General features: G+C 44.8%; 1 pseudogene; it reads left to right on the top strand.

The window, feature by feature from the left end:
• The window catches only part of LOC119279956, a 27,332-nt pseudogene extending 10,701 nt beyond the window's left edge, over positions 1 to 16,631 (top strand).
• Positions 16,632 to 18,916: the final 2,285 nt, after the last annotated feature.

Genomic DNA, 18,916 nt, shown 5'->3' with positions numbered 1-18,916 from the left:
CCGACGGCCACCTGGCGCCCACGTGGACGGGCCTTTAGTCGCGGTTCTTAAGCAACCGCGACTAAAGGGGGGGGGCCTTTAGTCGCGCACGGTCTGTCGCGGTTGCGCAACCGCGACTAATGGCAGTTGCGAACCGCGACCAAAGGCCCTTTTTCCACCAGTGGACTGTCCCAGCGGATTTGCACGGGGCACACGTCATCGAGATCGACATCGCGGCAATGCTGGCTGGTACATCATACCGCGGCGCATTAGAGGAGCGCTTCGAGGACGTCCTCAAGGCGGCCGAAAAGGCCAACGACAAGGTGATCTTGTTCATCGACGAGATGCACACGTGTATCGGCGCCGGCCGGTTCAGCGGCAGCAGCATGGACGCAGCCAACATGCTGAAGCCGGCGTTGGCTCGTGGCCGTATCCGTTGCATCGGCGCGACGACATTCGACGAGCACCGCAAGTACATTGAGAAGGATGCCGCGTTCGAGAGACGGTTCCAGATGGTGCAGGTGGAAGAGCCGGGCACGCAGGCGACCGTTGCTATTCTACGAGGTCTAAGAGCGCGCTACCAAAAGCACCACGGCTTAAAGATTCAACGTGCCGCTCTTGTTGCTGCCGTCGAGCTTGCTGACCGCTATATCACCGGTGAGGAATTTCACTCTTTTTATATGTATACCACACCTTTTTCCCAGGTATAACTGGATGTAAAGTTAACGGGCAAGAAATAGCCATATGGACAGTAGAGTGCCTATGTTCAAATAATTTGGATACTATACCTTTTCACATTGAATGGGTGTGTCTATACATATGAACTCACGTGTAGCTTTGTACTCAATGTGATTGTATTTTTGCCTCCATTTGATTTTTGAGTCATCAAAATTATGTCTACCAATTTTTGTAGTTTTATGTGTGTGTGCGCGCACGCGTGCGTGCGTGTGTGTGTGTGTGGAGAAATTGCAACTTTCATATTTTGCGTAGGAAAAAAAAATGTTTGTTGGAGAAAAGTTATGATTCTTGTTGCTATTTGTAGGTCGTCAATTTCCTGATAAGGCAATTGAACATATAAAGGACGCTATGCAACCCGCCATTCTGGAGGCCTTCCCGCGCGCACGATTGCTGGCCATTCGATCAGCTTCTTCGATCGTTTTTGACCCTTGATTTTTACTATTTACTTTTATCTTTGGTTACAACTTTGACTGCTTTACTGGGTGGCTGCCATTGGGCCCATAAAATCATTGGTCCATGCGGCAGCGGAGTGCTCGTCGACTTGGTCCGTGACCAATGACGAAGCCGGTAAAAGAACCCTAGATCGACCAGTCAAAACAGATCACGCCCTCCTCGTTCCTTCCACTCCCTCGACACCACCTCCTCCCCCGTCCGGTGGCGGCTCCTCCTCGCTCCCCCTTCCGGCAGCGCCTCCTCCTTCCTCCCCACGGTCTCTCGCATCGCGCCGCCACCAGCTGGCTGCACCACATCCTCAGCTATCCAGCCCGCTTCCACAATGGATAAGGGAAGCACGGGCTGCTGCTCCGCTGCCGCTGCCACCGCCTCTTCCTCTACCTCAGCTCAACATGAGGATCTTGGGCCGCGGCTGCACTGCACGAGGGGGCGCCACCAATATGCCTTGTGTCTCTGCGAGCCAACGGAGCAACCATGGATTCACTGCGGCATCGACACCCATCTCAAGGTGTGGAAATCGTTCTTACCCTCCTCCTGCCCCCAGCCTTGAACAGCATCTCTGTAAATCCAACCCTGATCTGCAACACCTTTTTTGGGAGGTTGCAGGTGTGCGCGGCATATGTTTGCGTAAATGCCCGAGTTGGAAAGATTTCTTTCTGTGTACATCCTCTTTTGTTTGATCTGTGTGATCTATTGTCTTCTTTTACCTTGCTTCAACTTAAGCCCTGAACATGCGCATAGTCTTTCAAAAAAAAAAACTGGCTGTAGTAACATCTATTTACATAAAAACTGGATCACTTGTAAGACTTAAAAGTAATATTGATCACTATTTTAAAGGCTAGCGACAGATTCAACATAAACTTTCAACTTGAGCATCTTTCCTGACCTATATATATGATAAGGAGGTACTCCCTCCATAAAGAAATATAAGAGCGTTTAGATCACTAAACTAAGAGCAGTTTAGTGATCTAAACACTCTTATATTTCTTATGATGGGCGGAAGAGAAATAAAATGCCAATGACAGAGATAAGAAAGCCAACCGTCGTGGGCCAGTAGGGTAAAATAAACAAGTGCATTGAAGGTAGGCCATGCATGCTCAATTTTTCTTCTCTGTATTTTTTCTTGTTTATACCTGTAGAAAATATTGTGGTGGTGATGGTACGGAAATAGGGCTTTACTTCTGGAGATGTGGGTAGTGGTCTGCACTCTCATGTTTCATAATTTCCCCCCTTGGACATTCTCACCGATGGTTGTAGATGCTATTTGCCCGATGAATTAGTTCGCATATGTCGTACAGGATGATTCTATAATGTTTATTCGGATTAAACATTACCTATAACAAGATGCATTTTCTCCCCTGCTTTTTTGCTGCAGGACCTTATTCCTTGCACTCTTGACTCTTTTGAGAAGGAGAAATTTATTGTTGGGAGGCAAAACGACTGATGATGAGTTCCTGAAACATGTAGCATGAGGTATTTCTATCCTTATTTATTTTGCTATAGGACCTTGTTGGTTGCCTTCTTGGGTTCTTCGACAAGGAGCAATTGCACAATTTGATTATGGTTACTACTATTGATTATACTTTGCAAGCAGTTCTGTGAAGCCAGTGTGTCATGTACTTAGAACTTCTATTGATCTACAGTGCGTCAACCGACATCGGAGAAATCAGGTTCATAGATGGCTGCTTTATGCCGGGGTGAACGAGCTTCTGTTAGGCCGTCGATTTCCCAATGAAGGAGCTTCGAGGCAAGCACTGCAATGATGTAGTTTTGTATATGGCATAACCTGTAGGAACCATTTCCTTGTTTCTTTTTCTTCTTGGTTTCGCTCCTGTTGATTAATGCCAATTATTCTAGCTATTTTCGTTGTACCTAGGTGCCCGTGAGATATTTACAGACAGAATTCGTGCCGATTTATTCAGTTGTGGCACGTATCGCAGCTACATCAGTTTGGTAATTAGTCCTCAAATAAGGTCGTTTTCCTCTCCCCTTTACATATCATGGATATATGTCGTGGTTGCTTGCCATTGCTGAAGCGAGGACTCTAAATGTATTTTTGTGTTCTCCCTTATTATGTTAATCGGGCTGTATCTGTTCTGTTAGTCTATTTTCATTTGTCTACTTTTATAGAATTTCAAAGATGTAATTTTCTCTCATGTAGTTGCCTCATTCTTCATGTATATACTAACCCTCTCCTAAATGATAGATGAGGCAGGTGACTTATCTATGTTAATTTCCTTTCTGTAAAATAGACCAATAGTCTATTTTAGTCAACTTAAGGGTATGTTGAATATCACAGTTAATGAAGATGGTCATTCTTGATGTTGAAAGTACACAATCTGGCACATTTTAAAGTAGTACCTTATCTTTATGACAAGACTAAGCTGCTACTTTAGCAAGTGTTTTACTTCAACACAGATTGCACCCTTATAATTTGGCTCTGCTGAATACACTATATTTACTTAAATTATCTTTTGAGTTAGCAAATAATGATCAGCTAACGATGTTTTAGCCGATGATTCAGGACAATATCTGCCAGTTAATTGAGCAGTGTGGTGGGAAGCTCCGCAAAACACCCTTTCGAAACAAAACTTATTTTTCATCATTGTGAAGATTGATTTTACATATTTCACTTAAATGGTGACCCCCCCCCCCTCCCATTTTTTGCTTATGATTCTCATTTAAATGGTGATCGCTCAGATTCTGAATATCGGCTCTTAAGTACCATTTTATTATTTTAAGAAAATAGGAGTGATGTGATTTTGTTCTCTAGAGAATGGAATTAAATAGTAGGTCCTTTTGGTACTGTCCTATTACCATTTGTGGCTAACGGATGTAGCAGTTCGACTAGGCATTATCGTGTATTGTACTGTAGTGATCCTTTTTGCATAGACTAAATACCTACTTTTGCTGAATGTTGTTGAACGTAATATTGGTCACGCCTTAGTGTCGTACGTGACAGGTTCAGATAACTATCGCTAGGAGGATTCCAACCGAAGATAGGCTAGGATCTTAGCTCATATGCGTTTATCTTTGTAACCTCCTTTATCTCTTCTTCTCCAAGTTGTAATCTGAACCAACTTTGTACGCTATACCAGGAGGTCGCGACCTGGCTATATAAACACGCAACCGTCGCCCAGGATGGGCACGACGTTCCTCCACACGGTATACAGAGCCTAACTCTTCCCATCTAGCTTTCCTCCTCTCCATCGTAGCTTCCTGCCATGGCCTCGTCCGCCGCCACCTCCTCCCCCCTCTCCGGCCAGATCACCGAGCGCCTCACCCGCACCAACTACGTCCTATGGCGCACCCAGATCACGCCGCAGCTGAGAGGAGCTGGAGTCTTCGGGTACGTTGATGGAAGCATGGCGAAGCCGGCCGAGTTCGTCGTCAGCAAGGACAAGGATGGAAAGGAGGCAACCATCCCAAATCCACTTCACGTCGTCTGGTTCCGAGAGGATCAGCAGGTACTCGGTTATCTTTTGAATAACCTGTCCAAAGAGGTGCTAGTGCAGGTCACCTCCATCGCACATACACGCGAGCTCTGGACAGCGCTGGCGAGCATGTTCTCGTCGACGTCGCTGTCCCGCATCAACAACATCCGCGCCGCCCTCACCAATGTGCAGAAAGGAACGCAATCGGTGACCACCTTCTTCGTGCACATGCGGGGGCTTGCTGATGAGCTCGCCGCGGCTGGCAAGCCGTTGCAGGATGGTGAGTTAATCTCGTACATCCTCAACGCGCTTGACATGGAGTACCAGCCGTTGGTGTCCGCCCTCGATGCCCGCACTACCCCGGTCACCCTCGACGAGCTGTTCAGGCAAATGAGCAACTTCGACCAGCGGGTGGCTCTCTTCCAGGGAGCTGGCGCGGGAGGCGGAGGCTCTCGCTACCGCGGGCCGCCTCGGAACGGCAAGGCCAAGGGCGCTGGCAACGGCAACAGCAGCGGCGCCAACAACACACGCGGCGGCCGACCTTCCTTCACCAACAACTGAGGCCGGTGCAGCAACTCCTCCAACAACAGATCACGCCCTGATGCAATCAGGTGCCAAATCTGTGGCAAGCCGGGACACTCGGCAAAGGATTGCTGGTATCGTTCTGAGAGGATGAAGATGACTCCTCTCAGGACGAGAAGGTGGTCGGAGTCGCTGATGGCTCCTACGGCGTCGACACCAACTGGTACGTCGACAGCGGTGCCACAAACCACATCACCGGTGAGTTGGAAAAGGTGACCATGCGCGACAAGTACCGTGGCAAAGATCACATCCACACAACAAGTGGAGAAGGTATGGAAATTAGTCACGTTGGTCACTCAATCATTAAAACCCCTCATCGAAAAATTCATATTAGAAAAATTCTGCATCTTCCTAGTGCTTCAAAAAGTCTTCTTTCCGTTCATCGCATTGCCATTGACAACCATGTCTTCCTTGAGTTTCACCCTTATTTCTTTTTGATCAAGGATCAGGCAATGAAGAAGGTTCTATATCGAGGTCGATGCGTTCGTGGGCTTTACCCCTTGATTCCGGAGAATAGAAGATTCAATAAACAAGTTTTCAGTGCCACCAAAGTGTCTTCAACACGATGGCACGATCGTTTAGGACATGCATCTTTTTCTTTAGTTGAACGATTGTTTAGGAAAAATAAGCTCCCGTATGTTGGAGAGCGTGATGTCGAAACAGTTTGTGATTCTTGTCAAAAGGCTAAAAGCCATCAATTACCTTATCCAGTTTCTACCAGCATTTCCACCAAGCCTTTACAACTTGTGTTTTCTGATGTGTGGGGTCCTGCCCCCTCCTCTGTTGGTAGGCACACGTAATATGTGAGTTTCATAGATGACTATAGCAAGTTTTCATGGATCTATCTTCTTAAGAAAAGGTCCGATGTGTTTCAAGTATTTCTGAACTTCCAAGCTCTCGTTGAGCGCCAGTTTGATTGCAAAATCCTTGCTCTCCAATCTGATTGGAAAGGGGAGTACGAGAAGCTAAACTCCTTTTTTCAGAAAATTGGCATATCTCATCACGTGTCATGTCCTCACGCCCATCAACAGAATGGGTCCGCTGAACGCAAACACAGACACATCGTTGAAGTCGGTCTAGTTCTTTTGGCCGGTGCCTCCGTGCCCCTAAAGTTTTGGGACGAGGCCTTCCTTGCTGCGGTACATATTATAAATATGCTTCCTAGCCGTGTCATAAACTATGAAACTCCCATTGAACGCCTTCTTCACACCAAACCCGACTACACAACCCTTCGTGTGTTTTGTTGCGCTTATTGGCCAAATCTCCAACCCTACAACAACCGCAAGCTCATGTTTTGCTCTAAGCAATGCGCGTTTCTTGGCTATAGCGCTCAACACAAGGATGTCAAGTGTCTTGACATCTCCACTGGTCGCGTTTATATTTCTCGCGACATCGTGTTTGATGAGACAAAATTTCCTTTCTCTGAACTTCATCCTAATGCCGGTGCACTCCTTCGAAAAGAAATTCTCCTTCTACCATCCAGTCTTACGAGCATCTCTCATGGGGATAATGATTGTAATGATTCACCGTTGACTAATGATCATAACCATTTGCATGAGTTTTATGATGATGCAGATGAGAACTACGGAGAAAATGGTGCAGCAAACATCCAAAACAGTGAAGAAAATCTGTCACAAATGCAACATTTTATGTGTCCAGGGCTGGGGGACAGATCCGCCTTGGGATCAGTTCCACTGTAGCCTGCCAGCGGATCGCCTTCGGGATCCGAGCTGCCGCCTGGGGGCAGCGCGCAGGTCTCCGCGTCGCCTGCCAGCCGACCCACCAGCGGTCCCGCGGGCGACTCGTCCAACCCGCTCCACTCGGACGCCCCCACGCGGCGCACCGAGGCTCGCTAGCCTGCTGATGGCCCCCGCCACTACGTCTGTCGCGAGGAGACAGGCGCGGCTCCCAGGGTGGCTCCGGCCCGACAGGAGACAGACACGGACTCCCGGGTGGATTCGGCCCAGTCAGCTGGCGCACGATCCTGTGCGGCCCCACCTGGGTCCGCCTCGTCATTGCGCCCTGATGGGTCTGCGTCGGACGTGTCCCGCGGCCCAGGATCCTCTGCGCCTGATCCAGCCGCCTCTCCAACACCTCCACCCCGTGCCGGCACAGACGATCCATCCGGCTTGGCTGGTAGCGACGCGGGGGATGATACGAGATCAGCCTCGCGATCTGCAAGTCCTATCGCTACAGCAGCAGGATCTTCTGCACCAACCTCCCTGTCTGCTGCTCCACGAACACGTCTTCAAAAAGGGGTAACCAAACCAGTAAATTATAAACAATTAACAAAGTTTAGTCTCGTTTGCTCTACAGAAGAACCTAGTACTCTTGGAGAGGCGCTCAATGACAAGAAGTGGAAGACATCCATGGAAGAAGAACACATGGCACTTCTGAAAAATAAAACATGGCATCTGGTTCCTCCACGGCACGGTAAAAACTTAATTGATTGCAAGTGGGTTTTTAGAATCAAAAATAAGGCTGATGGAACCATTGATCGCTACAAAGCCAGACTTGTTGCAAAAGGCTTTAAACAACGGTACGACATTGACTGTGAGGACACCTTTAGTCCAGTTGTTAAAGCTGCAACTATTCGTCTTGTGCTCTCTATTGCTATTTCCAGGGGATGGAGCCTTCGACAGCTAGATGTCAATAATGCATTTCTGCATGGCGTTCTGGAAGAGGAAGTGTATATGAAACAACCTCTTGGTTTTGAGAACAAGAACAAACCCTTTCATGTGTGCAAGCTTGATAAAGCATTATATGGACTCAAACAAGCTCCTAGGGCGTGGTACTCCAGACTAAGTCACAAATTGCAAACTCTTGGCTTTGTTCCTTCTAAGTCTGACACATCCTTGTTTATTTACAACAAGTTGAAAACATCCATATTCGTTCTTATATATGTTGATGATATTATTGTCACAAGCTCATCTAATGAGGCTATATCATGACTATTGAAGGATTTAAATGCTGAGTTTGCCCTCAAGGATCTGGGTGACTTGCACTTCTTCCTAGGGATTGAAGTCAAGAAACAAGGCAATAGTCTTCATCTCTCTCAGGAAAAGTATGCCACTGACCTGGTAAGAAGAGTTGGGTTACAAGGATGTAAACCTTCACCAACTCCACTGTCCAGCATAGAAAAATTGTCACTTACAGAAGGAAAGCCCTTGGGCCAAGATGACAGTACCAGGTACAGAAGCTTGGTAGGTGCACTTCAGTATCTAAATTTGACAAGACCTGACCTTTCATTTGCAGTAAACAAGGTTTGTCAGTTTCTTCATGCACCCACTACAACTCATTGGACAACTACTAAACGTATAGTGAGATATGTGAAAGATACAGTTAATCTTGGCCTCACTTTCAACAAGTCTTCATCTACACTTGTTAGTGCATTCTCTGATTCTGACTGGGCAGGATGTTTAGATGATAGACGATCTACTGGTGGTTTTGCAGTATTATTTGGTCCAAACTTAATATCATGATGTGCAAAGAAACAAGCCACTGTATCAAGATCCAGTACTGAAGCTGAGTACAAGGCCTTGGCAAATGCCACAGCTGAAATTATTTGGGTCCAGTCCATGCTACGAGAGCTTCAAGTGAAGACTACCCAAGCTCCATGTTTATGGTGTGATAATCTTGGTGCTACTTATCTGTCTGCTAACCCTGTCTTTCATGCAAGGACAAAATATATTGAGATTGATTTCCACTTTGTTAGAGAACGAGTTGCAAACAAGCAGTTGGAAATTCGGTTCATTCATTCTCGTGATCAGGTTGCAGATGGATTCACCAAAGCTTTACCTACAATTTTTTTTGAAGAGTTCAAGCATAATCTCAACTTGACCAAGTTGTGATTAAGGGAGGGTGTTGAACGTAATATTGGTCATGCCTTAGTGCCGTACATGACAGGTTCAGATAACTATCGCCAGGAGGATTCCAACCGAAGATAGACTAGGATCTTAGCTCATATGCGTTTATCTTTGTAACCTCCTTTATCTCTTCTTCTCCAAGTTGTAATCTGAACCAACTTTATACGCTATACCAGGAGGTCGCAACCTGGCTATATAAACACGCAACCGTCGCCCAGGATGGGCACGACGTTCCTCCACAAATGTTACTTTTCTTAATAAAATTTGGTTCAGGATGTCGTTTTGCATGTTGTAGTACCTTCAGCATAGAAGCCGTAGGGGTCTGCTCCCCCAAAGATCTGTACCTTGTGGATGCAGCGGATGTGGCACAGCAAGGAGATGAAATGGGAATAAGAGAATCCCCTGCGCGTGCACAAATTCTTGCTACCTGACTCCTGAAGGCGTGGGGGTGAGCACTGAGTTGCAAGCTCGTCTCCCTTCCCCTTTACAAACTACAGTTCCTTTCAATTAACCAGATCACCATCTTATTTTTTCCCCTACTTTTCACTTATTTCTTAGATCCCTCTAACCTGTATTGAGAAGGTTCAAGCCGCAGGACGACGTGTACAGCAAACCACCAATTCCTCCGACAGCACAACTAGCAGCGACCACAACTCTCCACACAAGACTCGCTAGCTGCGACCGTCGATGTACCTGATGCCGTGTATGCCTCCATCCCTTTGGTCTGCTTGGTTATTCGGTTAGTTGGATACAATATAATATCGTCTATTAATCCTTTTGGTTAAATCTCCTGCTGTCACCTGATAGAATTTCATGATTGTTTTGTCATGAAATAGGTTCTGCTGGAGCCAAGGTCGAGCGCATTTTTGTTTTGTGGGATAGATATGTTAGTTCAAATGCCTAAAGGTGATGCTGAATTGTTCATATCTTGCACCTATTTTTGTAGTCAAATAATGATATTTAGATGCATTATTTAAGAACACTGATTTTTCATGGAAAGCTTTATCATGACATCGATCTTGGTTTTGCCTTACTGGCATGCAGAGGTTGGATGGACTTCAGGCTTGGGGGTGGCTACAGATTGCAGGATAGCGAGATGTGTTGATCAGAGACCAGGTGATGTCGTTGCCGACGGGGACCTGAAGTACGCACTTCTAAATTTGGTCATTTATTTATCCTCATAGTTGGTTTCCCTTGCTACCACCTATGTTTCTGGCACCTGTTGGAATCCCATCTTCTACAAGTATATATATATATATATATATATATATATATATATATATATATATATATATATATATATATATATATATATATATATATATATATATATATATATATATATAGAAATCAGTTGGCTCTATCATAGGTAGTGGGTGATCAAGTGTGTGCATTTCATGACGTAAATTTACTTGTGTTTGATGAACATCAGCAAGTTGAATGATGAATAGTTTTCTAATGAAGAAACAGTTCATGATATTGTTGGATTACTTATGTACAGAATTGATTTTCATAACCCCAGGAAGCAAAAACTACATTTTCATAACCGCATGTTTGAGAAAGTTTCCCATTAACAACCTGTAATGTGTACAAATGATATACTATGAAATAGACAAAAAATGGTATGTGGCTGAGAAAATTGTTTAAAGATGCCTAAAACAAACAAAGAAAAACAAGTGATAGAATACTAACCGGATATTCATTTGCAAGATCAGGCTTGTAGAAATTGCAAACATGAGTCACGTGAGAAGTTATATATTTGCTTTTGAAATAAATAGGTGCATTTGGACCAATAAGCATTGCAACTAAAACAGCTCCACCTATAGGCAGAGCTGGTCCCTCTGCGTAAACCTGGACATAATATGGGACAACAAATGAGTGCTGCACGGAGACAAAAAGAAGTGAAACTGAATCCACTTAGTGCAACAGTTAGATGGCCATATTGGGTGACTAACCGCGCTATTTGTGCAGACTACAAGGCTGTAACGTCCATCCCAGCATCGACCTTCGACTGAATTCACACTAATTCAAGAGGGAAGTTGTTCTACCATAACATGCATTACTGGAGTGAACTCCCTCAATGTCGGCATTGCCACTTTCCTGTATTTGTGAGAAATGTCAACAACAGCGACTGAGTGAGTGAGACTGAAACCGAACTAACAAACATCTAAAAGAATTGGACCGTGAATTCATCATATGTGGGATGCTGCTCCATGATTTACCTCAAAAAATTGCATCAGCCACGTTTTAATGGATTTACTTTTGTGTATCACTGTCTCGCTACCAATCTCAAAGCGGCCAATTAGCTTCAGATCAATGTGGTACTTTCCAGCAGGGATTCTACAACTGTCAAGCTGACACAACTTTCCAACTTGAGCATTCAGATACCGAATAGAGCATTGCATTAAATATATGTGGATTTGATCCAATTGCTTAGTAAATTCTATTCATCAAGAAGTCGTCCCCAAATTGCCTGTCCCTCTGTACACAGCCGCCACACCGCGCACACCAGGTTTGAACAGATGGAGACGGCCCCTTCCTCTCACCGACGATGATGGCCTGAAACTCACAACCAGACCCTACTCACCAAATGACTAACAACAAAAACTTCTTAGTTGTTGGTACCAAAAAAAGTGCAACAGATTTAGTAGCATCAACTGCAATCACCACTAAAACCTTTTGACGGAATTGAAAGACACCACCACAACCTACTGACAGAAATATCACCACCGGCAATCCAACGCCACAGCATCACCACATGAACTGAATAGGAAGCAAGATAAATCCTTATATAAGTTAAGAAATGCCGTATCGTGCTGCCCCAAAAGCGACACAACAGAGGGAGCAGAAAAAGACCCGGCGTAGAGCAGCCTCCCCAGCCTGAAGAAGCAATGAGGATCCCAGCTGAAATGGTCAGAACAATTTTTTTGACCAAACATAGTGAAACAAAATCCTTTTTTTACTGAAATCTCAAGCAGGCTGCTTTCTGCAACAACAACAAAAAAAAAATAACTATCAAATAAGAGAGGGGGTGAAGAAGCTACCATACCTGCAGATATATTTGTGACGTTGGAGTCGCCGACGACGTTGGAGTCGCCGACAAGACGGTGAGGCCGCCGGCATGGAGACCCACCTATGCCCAAAGACACCGGCTCCCATGCTCTGCTGGGATGTGGGCAACCACGAGCATGCTCGTCGGGAGGCATCCTCAATCTCTGGCGATGGCTGCCTTCCAGACCTCTGCTGGTGAGGTCCGAGATCCCGATTGGAGAGGAGAGGAGGTGGCGGCCGCTCAAGCTGACGCTGGCAACAGGCGCTCGGCTCGAGTGTCCGGGCCTGCCGTTGGGCAGCGCCATAGCACAGGAGGCGGGGTCCCTCTTGCTTCCGACCAACGGTGCACATCAGCGGAGGATGAAAAACTTGGGGCGGGGAAGAGAAAGAGGGGAGAGGTGCCAGCCACCACGCGCTGGGATTTCAAGATCGGAGGAGGAGAGAAGCGAGGGGAAGAAGCGGTGAAGAGACGGCAGTGGAGCGAAGCGGCACGTGCTGCACGCCGTCCTCCTACCCCCACGCCACGTCACACTACACTGCTTAAAGAAAGAGCCAACAAAACCGGAAATTCCGAAGAGTATCCGAGCTCGCTTGCTCTCAGTCAAAAGTGTCCATCCCACGTCAGCCTCTTCAATGCATCCCGTATTTGATTTTTGTATTAAGTCTAATTAATCCCCTACTAGAAAACATACGATGTGCTAGGGCATTTTTTGCATGGCCAATATGAACAAATCCTTTCTTAATTAATCTTAAATCTGTTACTAGAAAATCAACATGCAGAGCATTTATTGCATCTGAATTTATAACTGTCCATTTAACCACAGCCACTAAACGCGCCCGAGCACCATTCCTCCACACTCCCAACAAAAACAAATATTGCCAAATGTGCACGGGCATCATGGTGCCCGTGTAAAAAAACATTTTGTACAGCTCAAAAAAATTAAAACCTTTTGTAAACACGCACACACACACATATATACTATATATGTGCAAACATTTATAACATTTTGCTTTCCCACGTGGTGTAAAAAAAGACAAACATGTATTTTCAAATGGGCCGGATTTTTTTTTTGGCTGGAGTTTTGTTTTATTGTACATCTTACAAATTACATTTCTTTGCAAAACAAAATTCCTTGGATCCGTAGTGAATACGTGGAAGTCTCCATAGAATTATTTTTTATCTTTTTTTAAACTTTTAAATATGGTTTTTGCATTTGTTTTAAAGGGCACCATGGTGCCCGAGCATACAAACTTCACACTCCAACAAAACGGGCCATCGCACTTGGGAGGAACGAGTGCTTTTAAAAAAAATGGGAGGAAAGAGTCAAAACTGATGTCAGAAATAGTCGTTCCCAGGAGTTTTAACCCCAGGGAGTTTAGTGATTTAGGTGGTTGTGTTACATGATGGTTAAAGATAATCAGTGAGAAGACTTTTATGCTTTCTACATATTAACTTACTTTGGTGCTAATCTATTCAACTCTTTTTAGTGCTTTTCAGTACAATCTATACCAGTTTCATTCTGGAATCAATTGATGACGACATAAGTAAGATATATTGCAGAGCACCTTGACGATACACTTTACAATCTGAAGACATTTTGAGAGCTTAGACGACGAGTTTGGTCATATTGAATACATTTGTGCTTTCGCCAATGAGAGCCCACCGGACACACCTACCATGAAGAGCTACTTAGTCGATATTTTAACTATCAAAGTGTCTTATACTCCCTCCGTTCCAAAATATTTAGGGTCATCTATTTTGGAACGGAGGGAGTATTTAGGAACAGAGGGAGTAATATATAGCGTTATCTATAAAAATCACACCTAAGTATCTATTTCTTTATGCTTTAAGGATTTTATTATCAATCTCTAAACCACTCTTATTTGCATGGTTTGAATGCTTGGTTCCCTCTTGCTTTTTGCGTCAGGTGTGCAAAGGGTCAAAAGTGTTGGAAAAAGTTAGGATCCCAACAAAATTGGCCTTCCAAATCGTACTATACTCAACATAGAAAAGTCAAGGAATGTTGGTGTCGACGCAACCATTCAGCTGTCCATCTAAGCGCCAACTAAGCAAAGAACTTCCAAGGAAATCAATATCCATCTATGTCTACGAAAATCTTGAAGAAGCTAAAGAACGACTGGAAAATGAAGCTATTAGGTTTATGGAAGTCTCTTACAACAAAGTGGTGCAAGACTTCAACTATGATAAGTTCGAGTTGGTTCAATGAAAAAAATCTCTAAAACATGAGCTTAAAGAAAATAAGGAATAATGGACTATCTAAGTAGTAGTCGGTGCAGTATTCTCGGCGGGGATCGCATGATAGTGAAAGAACTTTACCATATAAGAGATACCAACTTCATAGTAGGATCAACGCCCAAAGACATTGATTTTAACCATACTCTATCGCAAATAAGATATATTGCAGAGCTTCTCAACGATGCGATTAAAATCAAACGACATTCTACAAAAAGCAAACGGGTATTATTGGGGACTACATGATGATATGGAAGGCATTTTTGCTTTTGGCATTGGCAGCCCACCAAATACACCCACCGTGAAGAGTTGCTTACACAATGAAGTCATTTTCGATACCGATGACACATGCAACGATGATTCTATACCTGATGTTCATCACTGCGTATATCACTCATCGTAAGAGAGATGACCAGACCTATCTATATGATGCGGCTCTACTTATGTAGCTTGCTTACTAAAAGCAATGTAAATAAGCTACCATAAATTGTAACGTTGTGTATCAACATTATACCTAAGTATCTATTTTCTTATGTTCTAATCAGTGTCTAAATATTCTTACGTGCATGGTTTTGAATGGTAGGTTTGCTCTCACCCTTTGCTCCATTGGCGCAAAGTACTTGTTATTTCGGTCTGTGTCTGAGTTTTTCTATCACTACTCTTACAATAATTGGCTTGCTGTCGGCCTTTGCGCCATTGGCGCAACGGGTCATCTAGTAGATCTAATTGACGAGGCATGTGCGACGGCAAGGACGCATGTTACAAAAAAGAGAGCGAACACTTCACAGATTAGCTCTGCCTACACGGTAAAGCAAGTAGTTGGCCCGGACCATGTAGCACAGGTATGCATTCTTAACATAATTTTATAGATATTACCCATCGTATCTATATTTACCATGGTTCAATGTTAAATGAAGGTCGTGAGCAGATGGACAGGAATTCCTGTGACTTCACTTGATCAAGAGGAAAATAATAAGTTAATACACTTAGCTGATAGACTGCGTGAGCGAGTTATTGGCCAAGATGAAGCCATCAACTCAGTTGTGCAAGCCGTGTTACGTTCCAGAGTCGGCCTTGATCAATCTGGCCAACCCATAGGTTCTTTCCTATTTTTGGGTTCGACTGGTGTTGGAAAGACATAGCTTGCAAAAGCCCTTGCCGAGCAACTTTTTGACAATGAAAAGATGTTGGTCCGCTTTGATATGTCTGAATATGTTGAGGCTCATTCTGTGTCGCATCTCATTGGAGCACCCCCAAGGTTTTGAATATTAATTCTTCTTGAACATCATAGTTCCATGCATAGTATTTACTTATTATCTTGATGCATCTTTTAATTATTATGTATTACAGTTACGTTGGACACGAAAATGGTGGGCAACTAACTGAGAAAGTGAGGAAACATCCATATAGTGTCATCCTTTTGAATGAGGTGGAGAAGGCACATCCTTCGGTGTTCAATGTTTTCCTCCAGGTCCTTGACGATGGCATGTTGACCGATGGCTTAGGCCGGACAGTAGATTTCAAGAACACTATCATCATCATGACCTCAAATCTGGGAGCAGAGCACTTAGCAACAGGAATGGAAAACAACAGGGAAACGAAAGGCCTTCTCATGAAACAGGTTTGTGAATCCTAAATTGCTCCGACATGTGTAATTGTTGCAATGGTTGCCTTAACTTTGCTATGTCTCCTCAAAAAACATTGCTATATGTTTCTTATAGGTTGAGAAATATTTCAAGCCCGAATTCCTCAACTGATTAAGTGAGACTGTGATATTCGAGCCCCTTCTGCAAGAGAAGTTGAAGGAGATCATGAAAATTCAGATAAAAAAAGTCGTTGCTAGTGTCTCTTGCAAGGGTATCTCTTTATCCACAAGTGACGTCGCACTAGATGTCATTCTATCAGAATCATACAATCCAGTAAGCAGAATCTCTATTTATCAAAATTACACGATAAAACTCCTTTTTTCTTGAATAGTCTACATACCGTTGTTTGTCTCGACAGATGTATGGCGCTAGGCCAATAAGAAGATGGGTGCAAAAGAATGTGATAACCAAGCTCTCGGAGCTCCTAGTCCATGAAGAAGTTGGTGAAGGCTCAGCGATCCATATTGATGCTATGGGCGACAAGGGTCTGAAGTATGAAGTGGTGAAGAAGGCGACGCTGGACCTGCAAGAAGATAAAGATGTAAACCATAGGCGGCGGCTAAAGAGACGAAGGGGTTTGCTTAGCAGTGGCATGAAGCCGAATAGGCTGTCTAAGAAAAGAGCTTAAGAAAAGAGCTAAGAAAAGAGGTCTCGCGAGTTCTGGCAACCATTAGTACAGTTAAACTACTAGGATTTTCGTGTTGTGTCAGTTTGAAGGACCTGTTGGTGATTTAAAATTCAACGATGCTACACTTATGGACTCAATTTATGGATTAAATTGTACGGACAGATGTGGGATTATTTGGTTTGAAATTATGGGGGCCACACCACGAAATTCAGGGGGAGAGATTTGTGAGAAGATGACGTACGTGCGTAGGCTGTGATAATCCGATCATTATCTTGTTACTAGTAGGACGCCCGTGCGTTGCCATGGGCTTTTGATAAAATTTAAGATTCTACTCACGGAGCTAAATAACTAAGAACAATGTCATCTCAGCTAACATATTTTTTAATAATCAGCTAACACACATCTACTGTCAAACACAATAATGTTATCTGGATTGTATTTGTGACATTTTGGTCTCAAATAGATGAATGAATAAAACAGAACCCATTCTAACTAAAGTTTTTCTTAGGTGAAGTGGGTTGTGTTGTATTCATTCATCTCGACATGTTTTGAGTCGAATAAAATAAAACTATTCGCACAAGCCTCCTTCGCTAGCCAATGAGCAGCTCCATTAGCCGAGCGTCTCACCCGTGCCACAAAGAACTCCTCCGTTGATCGCATGGACTCCTTTACCTCCTCAACAATAGGGCCATAGACTGATCTATCAAATTCTTAGCTTCTTAATAACTTACAACATCTACTGCCGACCCTCCTACTTTCTCCCTAAACGTCTGAAACGTCCGCCCCGGTCAGTGCCCGGTCAAAAATGAGTGACCCAACCAAACCCTCATTTTATCCCTAAATGTCTGGACTGGCCGATATACCTTAGACCCATCTCAAATCTAGGGGCAGGATGGGCTGCGGTCACGCCCGGGTACCCGCTCGGTCCCACCTGCAACCACTCAATCTTTCTTTCTCGCCTCTCTCACGTGGAGCATGGAACGATGCCAGCACAGGGGAGGAGGTGGCTCGCGATGATGATGAGGTGAGCAGAGGAGGCTACTGACAGCGTGGACGATGGTGGGGGGGGCGCCGACCTAGGGGAGGCGCCTGATGACCTCGCGCGACCACCACATGTACCTGCTGGCAAAAGCCGCATGCAACCGTGGGCGCGCTGACGGGTCACCGCAGCCTTGTGCTGGATTGTGTGTTGGCCGTCGGCGAGCGAGCGTGCTGGCCTGCGGGTAGGCGGGCGAGCATGATGGACGCCGCCACAGCCACATGCTGTCTAGCCTAGCTGTGGGGATGTTGGAAATATGCCCTAGAGGCAATAATAAAAGCATTATTATTATATTTCCTTGTTCATGATAATTGTCTTTTATTCATGCTATAATTGTATTATCCGGAAATCGTAATACATGTGTGAATACATAGACCTCAATACGTCCCTGGTGAGCCTCTAGTTGACTAGCTCGTTGGTCAACAGATAGTCATGGTTTCCTGACTATGGACATTGGATGTCATTGACAACGGGATCCCATCATTAGGAGAATGATGTGATGGACAAGACCCAATCCTAAGCATAGCACAAGATCGTGTAGTTCGTTTTGCTAGAGTTTTTCAATGTCAAGTATCTCTTCCTTAGACCATGAGATCGTGTAACTCCCGGATACCGTAGGAGTGCTTTGGGTGTACCAAACGTCACAACGTAACTGGGTGACTATAAAGGTACACTACAGGTATCTCCGAAAGTGTCTGTTGGGTTGACACGGATCGAGACTGGGATTTTTCACTCCGTATGACGGAGAGGTATCTCTAGGCCCACTCGGTAATGCATCATCATAATGAGCTCAAAGTGACCAAGTGCTTGGTCACGGGATCATGCATTACGGCACGAGTAAAGTGACTTGCCGGTAACGAGACTGAACAAGGTATTGCGATACCGACGATCGAGTCTCGGGCATGTAACGTACCGATTGACAAAGGGAATAGTATACGGGGTTGCTTGAATCCTCGACATCGTGGTTCATCCAATGACATCATCGAGGAGAATGTGGGAGCCAACATGGGTATCCAGATCCCGCTGTTGGTTATTGACCTGAGAGCCGTCTCGGTCATGTCTGCGTGTCTCCCGAACCCATAGGGTCTACACACTTAAGGTTCGGTGACGCTAGGGTTATTAGAAAGACTTGTATGTGATTACCGGATGTTGTTCGGAGTCCCGGATGAGATCTCGGACGTCACGAGGAGTTCCGGAAGGGTCCGGAGGTAAAGATTTATATATGGGAAGTTGTCAAACGGACACC

Source organism: Triticum dicoccoides, chromosome 3B, assembly GCF_002162155.2.
Source record: "Triticum dicoccoides isolate Atlit2015 ecotype Zavitan chromosome 3B, WEW_v2.0, whole genome shotgun sequence".
In the NCBI taxonomy this organism is placed as follows: domain Eukaryota; kingdom Viridiplantae; phylum Streptophyta; class Magnoliopsida; order Poales; family Poaceae; genus Triticum; species Triticum dicoccoides.
This window is presented reverse-complemented; position numbering and strand designations above follow the sequence as displayed.